The sequence below is a fragment of the Momordica charantia genome (assembly GCF_013281855.1).
Source record: "Momordica charantia cultivar OHB3-1 chromosome 5 unlocalized genomic scaffold, Mcharantia_2.0 BLBB01000005.1, whole genome shotgun sequence".
Lineage (NCBI taxonomy): Eukaryota > Viridiplantae > Streptophyta > Magnoliopsida > Cucurbitales > Cucurbitaceae > Momordica > Momordica charantia.
The window spans coordinates 10,535,264-10,547,841 of NW_028275163.1; the positions used below are offsets into that span (position 1 = coordinate 10,535,264).

Sequence of the window (12,578 nt, forward strand, 5' to 3'; positions counted from 1 at the left end):
TTGCGACACTAATCAAAGGCGTTCCCCTTCAATGTCTGAATGAACTGCTTGACCAGTTGATCGCCAGTAGTACCAGCATTCTCACAAGTTTAAACGAAGTGTGCAATGTAATGTTTGAGATTACCATTCCCATTGAAGTTGTGAAACTTAGGTGGCTGATATCCCATTGCCATTCTTTAAGTTGTCAATTCTCTTGAAATATGTTTTTGAATACAAGAGAGTATTTTGAGAGGATCCGCTGTATTGAGCCTTGATGGTGTTTATTGCCATGACTTGGAGTTGTTGAACAGAAAGTGAAGCGATTGAACTGAGTTTTGTGATTGATCCTTCGGCAAGATGGCCTTCCCTTTGTTGTTATTTTTTACAACTAGGATCTAACTTGATTTAGCAGCATCTTGAGGTTTTTTATTTTCGTCTTTATTTCTGCCATTGTTTCATCCATAGTGCTTACATTAGTCATCATAACAAAGATCAAATAAGGGGTTATGATTAACAATAAATTCATTTTCAATAGATGTTTCTAGTAGCATCGTTAATTTGCTCGTAACGATGGGAGAAGTTGGATTTTCCCGTAGTTGGAATTCATCAAAGCAACCATGGGTAATATGACCCATATGAAGGTCGCGCATGATATGAAGAAGCCATTTTTAATACCATTACTTTTCTTGGAAAAATTTGAGTCTTATTATCTTGGACCTGTAGACACTGTATTTGGACCAACTCATTTTTATTTTATTCATTTATTATCATTATTTTATTTTACATCTTATTTTATTTTGGTTTAGTTTTTTTTATTAAGTTGTTTGCTTAGCAAATTAAATTTTTTTTTGTTTTTTTAAGTGAGTTTTAATTTAATTAGATTTGGTTTAAAGAATTTTGTTTTGTTAAAAGAAAAAGGAGTTTTATTTCAAGGTTTTTTATATTTTAAAAAGGATTCTGTCAAAGCTCTTTAATGTGTCATTCCTTCCTCCTCTTCCTCCTTTTTCTCTAATTTACCTACTTTACCAAAATAGTACCGTTACTTTTTGCGTATTTAAGAGGTACAGAACGCACACAGAGGGGAACAGAAGAAAAACCTGTAGATTTAAAATTTTGTTATCTTAGGAAAGCCTCTTTCTCTCCTTTAAACACCCATTAATTATTCTTTTTTTTTTTCTTTTCTCCTTCCTTTTTGATTCTCTCTCTTCAACCATGCATTTTCCCCTTCTTCCTTATCATTCTCAATCTCCCTTTCCCAAACTCACCCACTCCGACAACGGCAACAAACCTCCAGCGACGGTGCAAGCGGTGGCGGCGACACGAGCTCTGGCATAACAGATTCGGCGAACGATTGCAGCAGATCCAGCGAACAGATCCAGCAATTCCAAAGACTTCACCAACCTCCGGCGCAACCACGTGCAGTGGCGATTTCAGGCGGCTCACCTAGGACAACACCTCCGATACGAAGCTTTGCAGATCTAGACCCCAGCATTTCTTCACCCCCACAACACCTGCAACTTCCTGCAACACCACTCGAGCAGTAGACTACCGGTAGTGCGACCTCCGATGAGACATATCGAAATCCGACAGTACCCACTCCGACGACGACACTGATAGGACGCTAATCCCGCAGCGGAAACGGATCTTGTTCTTGAATTTTTTAGGAACAAAACTACGAAACAAACTAGGAAAATACAGGGGAATTAAGTATTACCTTTGATGAACAGTTCTTCAACAAACTCAATAGACACCACCAAATGATCTTCCTTACTATGTCTCTGGTGCCGAGTACTTGCTTCTGGGATCAACGATTTATGAGATCGAAAGGGAATTTGAGAGAGCAAAATCCAGAGAGAAAAAAAAAGTTGTTTTCTTTTTCAGATACCAGAGAGAGACCACTCTGTAGAACCATTCTGTTCTAAAAACCAAATGGTTATGTGGGACATCACCACTCCCGTACATTTTTCAAGGGTTGTTTTTTAAAATTTATTTAATTAACAAACACATTAATTAAACTAATTGATAAATTAATTTAATTAATCCATTAATTAATCATTAATCAATTAATAATTAACTCATTTAATAAATTTAATAATTAATAATTAATTAATTAAATGTAATATTGATTAATTAAATAAATAATTAACAATTAATTATTTATGTTTTAATTAAATATCACATATAGATTTGAATCATATTCAAAACTGGTATAATCTATGGTTTTAATATGAATCCAATTCATATTAATTATTTGAGTCTCATTAAAACATTTCTCTCATATTATATATACTATTAATCTTGAATCTTTATCCAAAATTAATATTTATATATAATGCATTGATATATATATATTCCCTTACATAATTTGAACATTTCAAATTATTTCATCATTCTTTATCCTCGTTTTACTCGTTGTGAGCTAGTAAGGAGACCTAATGGACTTGCAGATCAGAAGCTCCAACGATGTAAGATTAATCAGTCAAACTCATTGACCGAGTTAATCAACATTCGTTAACTACGGGTCACTCCACTAAAGACCAGTAGTTGCACTATTCTCACTGCAGAATATTTTTGTGTCCACGGATATACGACCATTAATGGCAAGTCAATCCTTCACGAGTACTTGTAACTCAAGCTGGGTCAAATTACCGTTTTACCCCTGAGTTACATCTTACTCTTTAAATACCACTACTCCTCTAATGAATAATATAGTTATTGTCCAACCAATAACCAAAAGTCTCTCTTGGGCCAGTGAGAGGGTGCGGTCCCTTGTTCAAGTCCCGGAGTCAGGATTTAAGAGAGCACTCATCTACTCCCTGAAAGTCGGGGAGGAGTGAATTCCATCTCCCCACTTGGTCTCGTCCCCAAAATGGTAGGAAATTGAGTCGGCGACTCGAGCCACTCTCACCCATACAGATCAAAGAATGAGCCTTCACGGGCAGGAGTCCATAACTCATTCAGGATTGAGAATGAGTTGCTTGGTCATCTTATGAAATAACAACAATCTGTTAGTCAACGGCATTACATCTAAAGATCGGCTATTTCGTGGTCCGGTTTTATACAAACTCATTGTATAGGATACCCCACTCGCACGTCTCCATACAAAGGACCTGGATCGGGTCGCCTGTAACATTTACAAAGTGGGCCGTATCCATAATGTTGTCAGGATAAGGTACCCAGCCTTATCCATATACTATAGACCCTTTAGGTTATTCCCAGGACATTATCCAATTGTATATCGATGGTATATCAAATATATACCCAATATATATATATATATTGTCCTGGTTACATGACAATAACCTTGGATGTTTAGTTTATTGGATTTAGACAATACATTACCATGAATTCAACAACAAATTGACTGAATAAAACTTTATTGAATATAAATTTGTTTTTACATGAATTACAAACTACGAGTTTAGGATAACACACCCAACAGACACGACATCTGGCGACTACGTCCAACATTTACCGCCGGTGACCCTCAAGGTGGGTTTTGTTTTCATTTTTTTTGTTTTTTTAAAGAAAGAAAAGAAAAGGGAAGTTTAATTCCAACAAGGAAAACTTTTTTGTTTTAAGATAAAAGAGAAATGGTTGATTTTTTTTTAAATAAGGAAAAATGTTTTGGTAAAAAGTATTTCTTTAAAATAAGGTAAAGATTTTATTTTGAAGAGAATTTTTGTCAAATAAAGAAAAAACGTTTTTTTTTAATAAAATAAGCTAGGTTTTTGTTAAAAAAAAAGGAAAGAAAATCTTTTAAGTTTATATAAGCTTTTTTATATTTAAAATTTGTTTTAAAATATAAAAGTTTTTTTTTTCAATTACAACATGAGTTTTTTTTATTTAAAAAATTTTTTTGTTTTATGTTTTTTTTAAATGTTTTTAAAATCAAATTTTTGTTTTTTTTTTAAATAAGCCTTTTTAAAAGTGAATAAAAGATTTTGTTTCAAATTTTATTTAATTTTATTTGATTTAGTAAAAAGTTGAGTTTAAAGGAAAAAATTTTCAGAGAAGTTTAAGAGTAAAATATTATAGGAAAGTAAATAAAATATTTAAAAGAAAATAAATTTTGTTTTAAAATGAATGAAACTTTTGTAGGTAAGAGTTTGTTTTTAAAATAAAAGATTTTTACAATAAGTTTGATTTTATGAATAAGAGGTTTTTTTTTTAAATAAGTTCGATTTTATAAATAAGAGATTTTTTTTAATAAATTAAAAAATTAAAACGAATTTCCAGTTTTATTACTTTTTTTAAGTAAAGGATTTTGTTTAAGAGTTATTTATTTATTTTTTAAGTAAAGTTTAGAAATGAAGTTTTGTTGTTTAAATACAAAATCAAGTTTATATTCTTGGGGTGGTAGATGACAAGAGCCTTGGATGTTGACACCCACCATCCAAGTTTTAGCCTTTACCTGCCTTGAAGTTTTTTTTCCTAATATTTTTCTTTATCATTTTTTTACTAAATAATTATTTCAAAAGCTCCGATGACAGGTGTAGACACCGTATTTGGTCCGTCTTAATTTTTGTTATTTATTTATTTATTTTATTATTATTTTATTAAGTTGTATTTTAATTGTTTTGGTTTAAAATATCATAAGTTTACTTTATTATTAGTTTTAAGGTAAAGTATTAATTAAATTAGAAAAATAGATTTTTGTTTAAAAGATTTTGATTTATTAAAGAAAAAAGATTTTATTAAAAAAAAAAGATTTTGTTTTAAGTAAAGAGATTTTGTTTTATTTAAAATTGGTTTTTATTTCCTCTTTTCCCTCGTCAAAGTCTGACATCTCCTCCTCCTTCTCCTCCTTCCTCTCCTTCCTCCCCTTCCTCTGATTTTTTTTTTTATTTTAGCATAAATTACCGTTGTTTCTTTAGCATTTAAGAGGGGAGGGGACACACAGAAAATGGGCAGCAGAGAGGGCACACGTGATGAGAGGAAGAACTATTATTTTTTGTTTCTCAAAAACCTATCTGTCTCTCTCTCCCACTTTATTTCTTTTTCATTTTATTTTTATTTTTCTTTATTTTTGCGGTTCATTTCTTCTTCTTCCATATTTCTCTCTTCAACACCCACTTTCTCTCTTTCTTTTTATTTTCTTTTATGTTTATTTTCTTTCTCTCTCTACCATTCATCTTTTTCTTCCTTTTTATTTTCCCTCTTTCTCACTCTCAATCCCCTCTCCCAAACTCACCCACTATACTCATACTCCCGACAACCTCCACGAATGGCAGCCAGGAAAGCAACCTCTGGCGATCCGACTCCCACCAGTACAACAACCTCCAACACGAACGCGCCGACGATGACGATCTTTGGGGACGATCCGACATCTCGCAAAGCTCTACAATCCCGATGGACAACAGTATTCCACGAATCGGACTACCCACCTACAATAGCATGAGATCTCTAGCAACTACAGACTCCAGTGACGGCGCAGATTCATTCCGGCGACCTCCAGCGACGGTGACACGACCCACAAGCAGCAACAACTCTCCGGCCGAGCACCTCCAATACGAACGTATCGGCGGCGACGATCTCCGGCGACGATGCGACATTGCACTATCTCACAACCTCGACGATCTCTAACCACGACCGTTTCTCCTCCGACTACCTTCATCGATCATTCTGGTGGGTTATGAAGAAAGGAAAGGTTTTTTTTTTTTAAATGGAAAATATTTTACTTTATTTGTTTGTTTAAACAAGTGAAAAAATTTTCTTTTTTAAAAAGGAAAGATTTTTACTTTATTTTATTTGTCTAAATAAGTAAATTTTTTAAAAGATGTTTTAAAAGGAAAGCTTTTTATTTTAAAGTTTTAAACATTTTTAAATGCAAATAAAATAAAAGGTTTGTTTTAAGGAAGGAAAATCTTTTATATGAAGTGTTAAGTAAGTTTTTGAAAATAAAATAAAATATTTTGATGAATAAATTTTGTTTTAAAACAAAAGATTTTATTTGGTAAATCAAGACAAGTTAAAAAAAAAGATTTTGTTTTAAGTTTTGAGTGTTTTTATTTAAAATAAACAAAAATTGAGTTAAAAAGAAATTATTTTAAATTAAAAGATTTGTTAAATAAGTTTTAAAAAATGAATAAGAGATTTTTTAAAATAAGTAAAATAAGATATTTTCTTTAAAAACGAATTTTAAACTCTAAATAAATAAAAGGTTTTAGTTTTTTTTTTCCTTTTGAATAAAAGATTTCGTTAAGAGTTTTTTTTATAGATAAAGTTTGAAAATAAAAACTTTGTATTTTAAAAAAGAAACTTAAGTTGTATCCTAAGGTTCTCGACATCGACATGGAGGAGAAAGTCGATTTTTCCCCATATCGTCGATATGTCGACTAAATGTCGCAAAATTATTATTATTTTTTGTGTGTGTGAAACATAATATATATGGGAAGATTTTGTAGAGATGATGAGTGAAGTGGAAGTGGAAAGCCTCGCATGGGATTTTGTTTTCCAAATTTTCAACAATGGAGTCTTCGTTCCTCGAATAAGGAGAATTGGCAGTACTGCTCAAACAATTGAAGTTCAAACTCAAACCAACAAGCCTAAAGAAGAAATAGAGGTACAAAAAGCTCCCACCTCTACTACGTCTATTGTTCTAATGGCGTTCACCTACTCAATATTTATTGTCGCTACCAGTTTGCGATGTGGAGCAGCCGACTTCCTTTCCAAGAGGAGAAAAATAGAGTCGCCACCTGTCTAAATTTATAGGGTGTGACTGGCCACCTATATGCAGGATAAGTTAGTCTGCACGAAAAAAATATGGGTTTGGGGGTCTATTGTGTATGGGGAAGATATTAGCACCCCACAACACTTTCAATGAACGATAATTTATTTTTCACATTATTTTCAAGAAATGACATTCAAAGAAAAGAATTTTATTTTTATTTTTAAATGTCCCACGTTTTATTGATCATTTTTTATAAGGTAAATAATGAACAATAATTATGAGTGGCCTAAAGTCAATAAGAAAATTTTGTTTATTTGAATTTAAATTGGTCTCCCAAAATAAATTCATCACCTCAAGAATATTAGGGAATCGACCTCTCAAATTCTCCAATCTCCATCATAGGAAATTTTTTAGGAAAATATTAAAATAAGATTTAGAAAAAGATTTTATTTTTGACTTTTAGAAATAGTGCTTTAAAAAATGTCAACTTTTTAGGAGGAGGTGCCTTTATAAAGATGTTTTTTTTTATCATTTAAATGTTTTTTTTAGCAAAATTTTCCTTATAAAAGAAGATTTCAAAAACGAAATGTATTTTTATTTTTTAAAGAAAAGATATTTATTTGCTTCAAAATATGATTTTTTCTTAGGAAATAGAAATGCAAACAATTTTGTATTAGTATTTCAATTACTTTTTAAAACCAAACAAATGATAAATGAGAAAACGACTAAAAATACATCATTCCATTAGGAAACATATTAAAAATAATCAAATCTTGGCATCCCGAAATATTGATCTTTACCCTCAAGAATCTAAGAGCATCAGCCTCCCGAACATTTCAAGGTTCCATCGTTGGGAGGTTTCCTTTTGTAAAATTTGAGTCGAAGATATTTAATAAATCAAGAAAAATAACATTTATTGTATAATATTACATAATATATACATTTTCCAAATATCTTACATATAATCTAAATGAACATGTTAGAAATATAATCAGTAAAATCTCATCTTACAAATAGTTCAAGCAACCATAATATGAAATTGGCAATGGGGAAAAGGAAAAAACAAGATGAAATAAAACAAGATAAGAAATATATCCCGAAAATAATGTCGAAATAATTAAACTTGTACTTGGAACATAGGTAGGTAAAAAAAAAAATATGATGAAGTACATCAACCTACTTTATTCGGCAAGAAAATGGAAACTTACCGTTTTACAAGCAAACTCCGATTCTTACCTTCTCCTTCAAATGCGACGCGAGTCAAACGATGAAGAAGAAAATTGTGGAGAAAATAGTGATAGAACTAAAATTGAGAGAAAGTGAATAAGGAGAGGGGTAAAAAATAAAACAAAAGTAGTAACAAAAAAAAAGGAAGATGATGAGAAAGTTATGGTGAGTGGAAGAGAGAAAATAAATAAATAAAAATAGAGAACGAGAGAGAGACCGTGTGGTGGAATATGAGAAACGAGTGAGGTGGGGTGAGGTAGGAGTTTGTGGGAGAATGATGAAATGATAATCGAGATAAAAGAAAAGGAAGAAAACTTTAGAAGAGAGCCAAGAATAAAAATCAAAACTAGTAGACCTTTTTGTGATGTGTTTCCTCCGTTTCCCTAAACCCAGCTACCTAGCTCATATTTATAGTGTTTCAAAACCCTAATTTACAAATTGAAAAAATATTTTCATTCATTACACAATGAATCAAATCTTATGATTTTTTTTACAAATTTTGATTTTTTCCCAAATTATGCTAAATCAAATTTAAAGTTTTTCCATATGAGTAAGATTTTGTTTTATTTTTATTGAAAAGATTTTATTTTGAGAAAATATAAAAATTCACATTTAATAAAAAAATATTTATGATTTTGTTACTTATTTTTATTTTATTAAAAATAATTTGATTTTGAAAAAAAAAAGATAATAAGGAAATCGATATTTAAACCAAAAACTTTTTACCTTTTTTATTTTTTTATTTTTTCATAAAACGAACCAAAAAAAAAAGAAGAAAATATTTCCCACAAAATATAGACAAAAATTATATTGGAAAATTACTATAAATTAAGTAAAAAAAAAGAATGATGAAATGGAATAGTGGACAAATTTAGGGGTCTACACTTATATATTTAGATATGATGGTTAAAAGTGAACAATTATAGGCAAATTAAACTACAATTAAAGTTTACTTTACTTATTCAAATAATTTCCATCAATCTTCATTAAAGAAAAAAAATCGTGTTTGGATATTTCTATCAACTTCGACATTTTCATAAGTTAAGATAGTCATATTATTACATTTAATAGTTAAAAGTGATCAATTATAGGTTAATTAAGATACAATTCAAGTTTTATTTACTAATTCAAAAAATTTCCATCAATTTCCACAATTTCCATGATTTTTCCCGAAATATCTGTCGACATTGACATGTTCATAAAATCGGGACCTCGATGTTTCCATCGACATGTTAAGAATTAGTGCAAACACATGTTAGTTTATGTTAGTGTTTCCACTTTGTAAGAGTTATGCTTGATGAATAATTTGTAGTTGTTATGAGTTAATTAAGTAGTGGGAAGAATGGATGGAAGTTGAGAGAGTTTGTAGCTTAGTGGCTTAATGAATTTATGATGTTGGTTTAGAGAGATTTTAAAGGGTAGTCGCCTAAGTAATGGGTTAGTGGCCTAAGTAGTGTGTTAGTAATCAGTTTTCTTATTTCTTATAAATTCGTATAACAATTCTCAATTCAATGAATAGAAATTCTTCATTCATACAGTTTCTCTCTTGCTTCCATTCTATTGTTCATCTTCGTTTTTGTTACATGGTATCAGAGCAACCAGGTTATTTTTCCTGTGCTTGAGTTTACTGCTCATTGTTTGAGTCTAGTGCTCGTTGATTGAGTTTAGTGCTCGGTGTTTGAGTTTAATACTTAGTGAAGATGAACGATTGAACCAATATTTATGTGTAGACAAGCTTACCAGTGACAACTATAGCTATTGGAGGTTATGTATGGAAGCTTTTCTACAAGGTCAAGATCTGTGGGATCTTGTTTCTGGTGATGATACGGAAATTCCAGAAGATACTCAGGAGAATGCTGAGGCGCGAAGGAATGGAAGATCAAGTGTGGCAAAGCATTATTTGCTTTGCGAAATTATATTGGCAAGGAGTATATCGAGCATGTTCGTCACGAGAAGTCTCCAAAACAAGTGTGGGATACACTTGAAAGGTTGTTTACTCAAAAGAACACGACGATATTGCAGTATTTTTGGATAACGAACTTTTTGGAACAACTCAAGATAATTTGTCGGTTTCAGAGTACTTTCTGAAAATTAAATCTTTGTGTTATGAAATTTCAGAATTGGATGAGGAGGAGCCCATTAGTGATGCTCGTTTGCGTCGTTATCTCATTCGTGGACTGCAAAAAGAATTTATGCCATTTATTTTTTTGATACAAGGTTGGTAAATCAACCTTCTATCATTGAGTTAGAAAATTTGCTACCAGATCAAGAAGCCTTGGTGAAACAAATGCTTGGCGACAACAAGCGGTCTTCTCCCGAGGTAGAAGGTATTTTTTATACAAGAGACAAAGTAGAAAGAAATTATGTTTCTGAATGTTCTTCAGATGGTAGCAAGTATTCTAGAAATAAAAGGTAGTCCAAAGGTAATTCAAAAGGATGTTTTAGGTGTGGAAAGCTGGGACATATCAAATGTGATTGTCTGGTAAAGGTGGTATGCAGTCGATATGGGAAACCATGCCATATTAAATAAAATTGTCGAGTGAAACTTAAAGAAGCAGAAGCATATGTTGTACAGGAAATTAAAAAAGCCTGAACAACTCAATTGGGAACATTGTTTATCAAATGAAAGTTATTGATCAACTCATTAATTGTTGTACTAATGATTCTTTTGATTATAGTGAGGATTGGTCTGATGGTTCTGGTTGTTTTCATCATACTACTGAAGATGTATCTCTTCTTTATAATATTTGTGGAAGAAGAGTCAATGTAGCGGCTGATAATTCCTTACATCTAGATGTGGAAGAAGGACACGTCAATATTGAAAGTTATGAATTGGGCAATGTTTCTCGTAGAAGTGGTTCCTACGGTCCAAATTTGAAGGAGAATTTTGCTTCAGTCTCTCAGGTTGCTGATGCTGAGAGTGATTCTGGAAACAAGTTGAATTGTGGTAGAAATTCTGCTCATTCTTGTGCTAAAGATGGTACAAGCTTAAGTTGTTTAAATAATCCGAAGGTTAGCCTTATAGCTGGACTTATTACTGGGTTAACATTTGTACTTTTAGTCTGATTATTTTTCTGCAACGATAACTTTGTAGATGTTGCAGGTGAAGTTGATTGAAAAGTTTCTTTCAATAAGTTGAAAGGATTTGCATGGAAAGCGAACTTTAAAGGAGACGCTTTCCAATATGAGGATTTGAGTGTTGTCTACCGTCCTCGAGAACTTAAGCTCGGGAAACTTGCTTTGGATTGACCTACTCGAGGGTGTGTGTTATTGGACACAACTCAAGGTTTCAAGTATTTTTGTGAAAGTTGCAATCCAAAGATTATTTATCAAGGTGTTGTGGTTGCTAATGTATTTCTTGAGGAAGATTTTGAAGTTGTTGCTGGTGTTTTTGGCTTAGCAAAGCTGGTTGGTGTTAGAATGACTAATGTCACTCGAGCTTGGGAAATAATAAGTCATATTGAATTGAAGTATTTATTTACTGGAAAATCTTCAGGAATGATGAATATTTTTTGTTATGACATGATTTTTTTGGACCTTGTTACATGTTAGATTGATTTCTTGTACTTTGAGGAAGAAAATGATGTTTTACTCATCAGCTATGTCAAGAAATTGAAAAGGGAAAGCAACTCAATGCGACTGTGGATTGTTTTCGTATGGTGGACACAAAAGTGATTACTATTCCTATAGAGTAACATTAAAGTAATCAGAAGTGCACAATGTTGGTTGCATGTATCTGTATGTTTGCACTAAGGGGAGCGTTAAGAATTAGTGCAAACACGTGTTAGTTTATGTTAGTGTTTCCACTTTTTAAGAGTTATTCTTGATGGTTAATTTGTAGTTGTTATGAGTTAATTAAGTAGTGGGAAGAGTGGATGGAAGTTGAGAGAGTTTGTAGCTTAGTGGCTTAATGGAGTTATGGTGTTGGTTTAGAGATTTTAAAGGGTAGTTGCCTAAGTAGTGGGTTAGTGGCCTAAGTAGTGTGTTAGTGATCAGTTTTCTTATTTCTCTATAAATTCTTGTAACAATTCTCAATTTAATTAATAGAAGTTCTTCATTCGTACAGTTTCTCTCTTGCTTCCATTCTATTGTTCATATTCGTTTTCATTACAGACATCGACATTTCGAACATTGCTTGCGTGCCTCAAATTAAAATTGATTTTATTATTTTTTATCATTATTTTTACTAAATAATTATTTCGAAAACCCCAATGACGGACATTGGAAACTTCCAATATTCCCGAGGTAATAAAATTTTTCTAATGACCTTCGCGCCACTCATAATTATTAGTTCATATTTTATAGTAAATATGAAGTAATAAAGTATGAGACATTTAAATAAAACAAAAACATATTTTTCTTTGGACCAAATAATAGGAAAATCAATGATGAAATATGGTACCGTTTTCGAACCAGTGTTGTAGGGTGCTAACCCCTTCCCTATGCTCAATCGACTCTCGAACAAAAAATTTGTTTTTGCAGACCGTTTTTTTTTTAAATAGGTGACCAATCACACCTTAGAGATGGTTGGTGGCAACTCCAAATCCTTATCTCGAAAGAGACCCTTCAGGGGATGACGTCGGCTGCTCCGTGTCACGATGACGTTGTGACAACGGGAATTGGAACCTTTCAATATTCTTAAGGTGATAAAATTTTCTAACGGCTTTCGGGCCACTAATAATTATTAGTTCATATTTTA

At 31.9% G+C, this 12,578-nt stretch overlaps 2 long non-coding RNA genes across 3 annotated transcripts; one reads left to right on the forward strand and one right to left on the reverse strand.

Moving 5' to 3' along the window:
* Positions 1 to 1,060: 1,060 nt before the first annotated feature.
* On the reverse strand, positions 1,061 to 1,930 carry LOC148211287 (uncharacterized). The gene is made up of 2 exons (XR_015790990.1): positions 1,694 to 1,930; positions 1,061 to 1,600 (listed from the first exon to the last, which is right to left on the reverse strand). It is a non-coding gene; the product is annotated as an uncharacterized LOC148211287 (long non-coding RNA).
* Positions 1,931 to 4,744: 2,814 nt separating this feature from the next.
* On the forward strand, positions 4,745 to 6,869 carry LOC111020150 (uncharacterized). Of its 2 annotated transcripts, XR_002602635.2 has the most exons (3): positions 4,746 to 5,607; positions 6,387 to 6,544; positions 6,622 to 6,869. It is a non-coding gene; the product is annotated as an uncharacterized LOC111020150 (long non-coding RNA). The 2 variants fall into 2 exon arrangements; XR_015790967.1 differs by having other exon boundaries at positions 4,745 to 5,607; positions 6,387 to 6,869.
* The last annotated feature ends 5,709 nt before the right edge of the window (positions 6,870 to 12,578 follow it).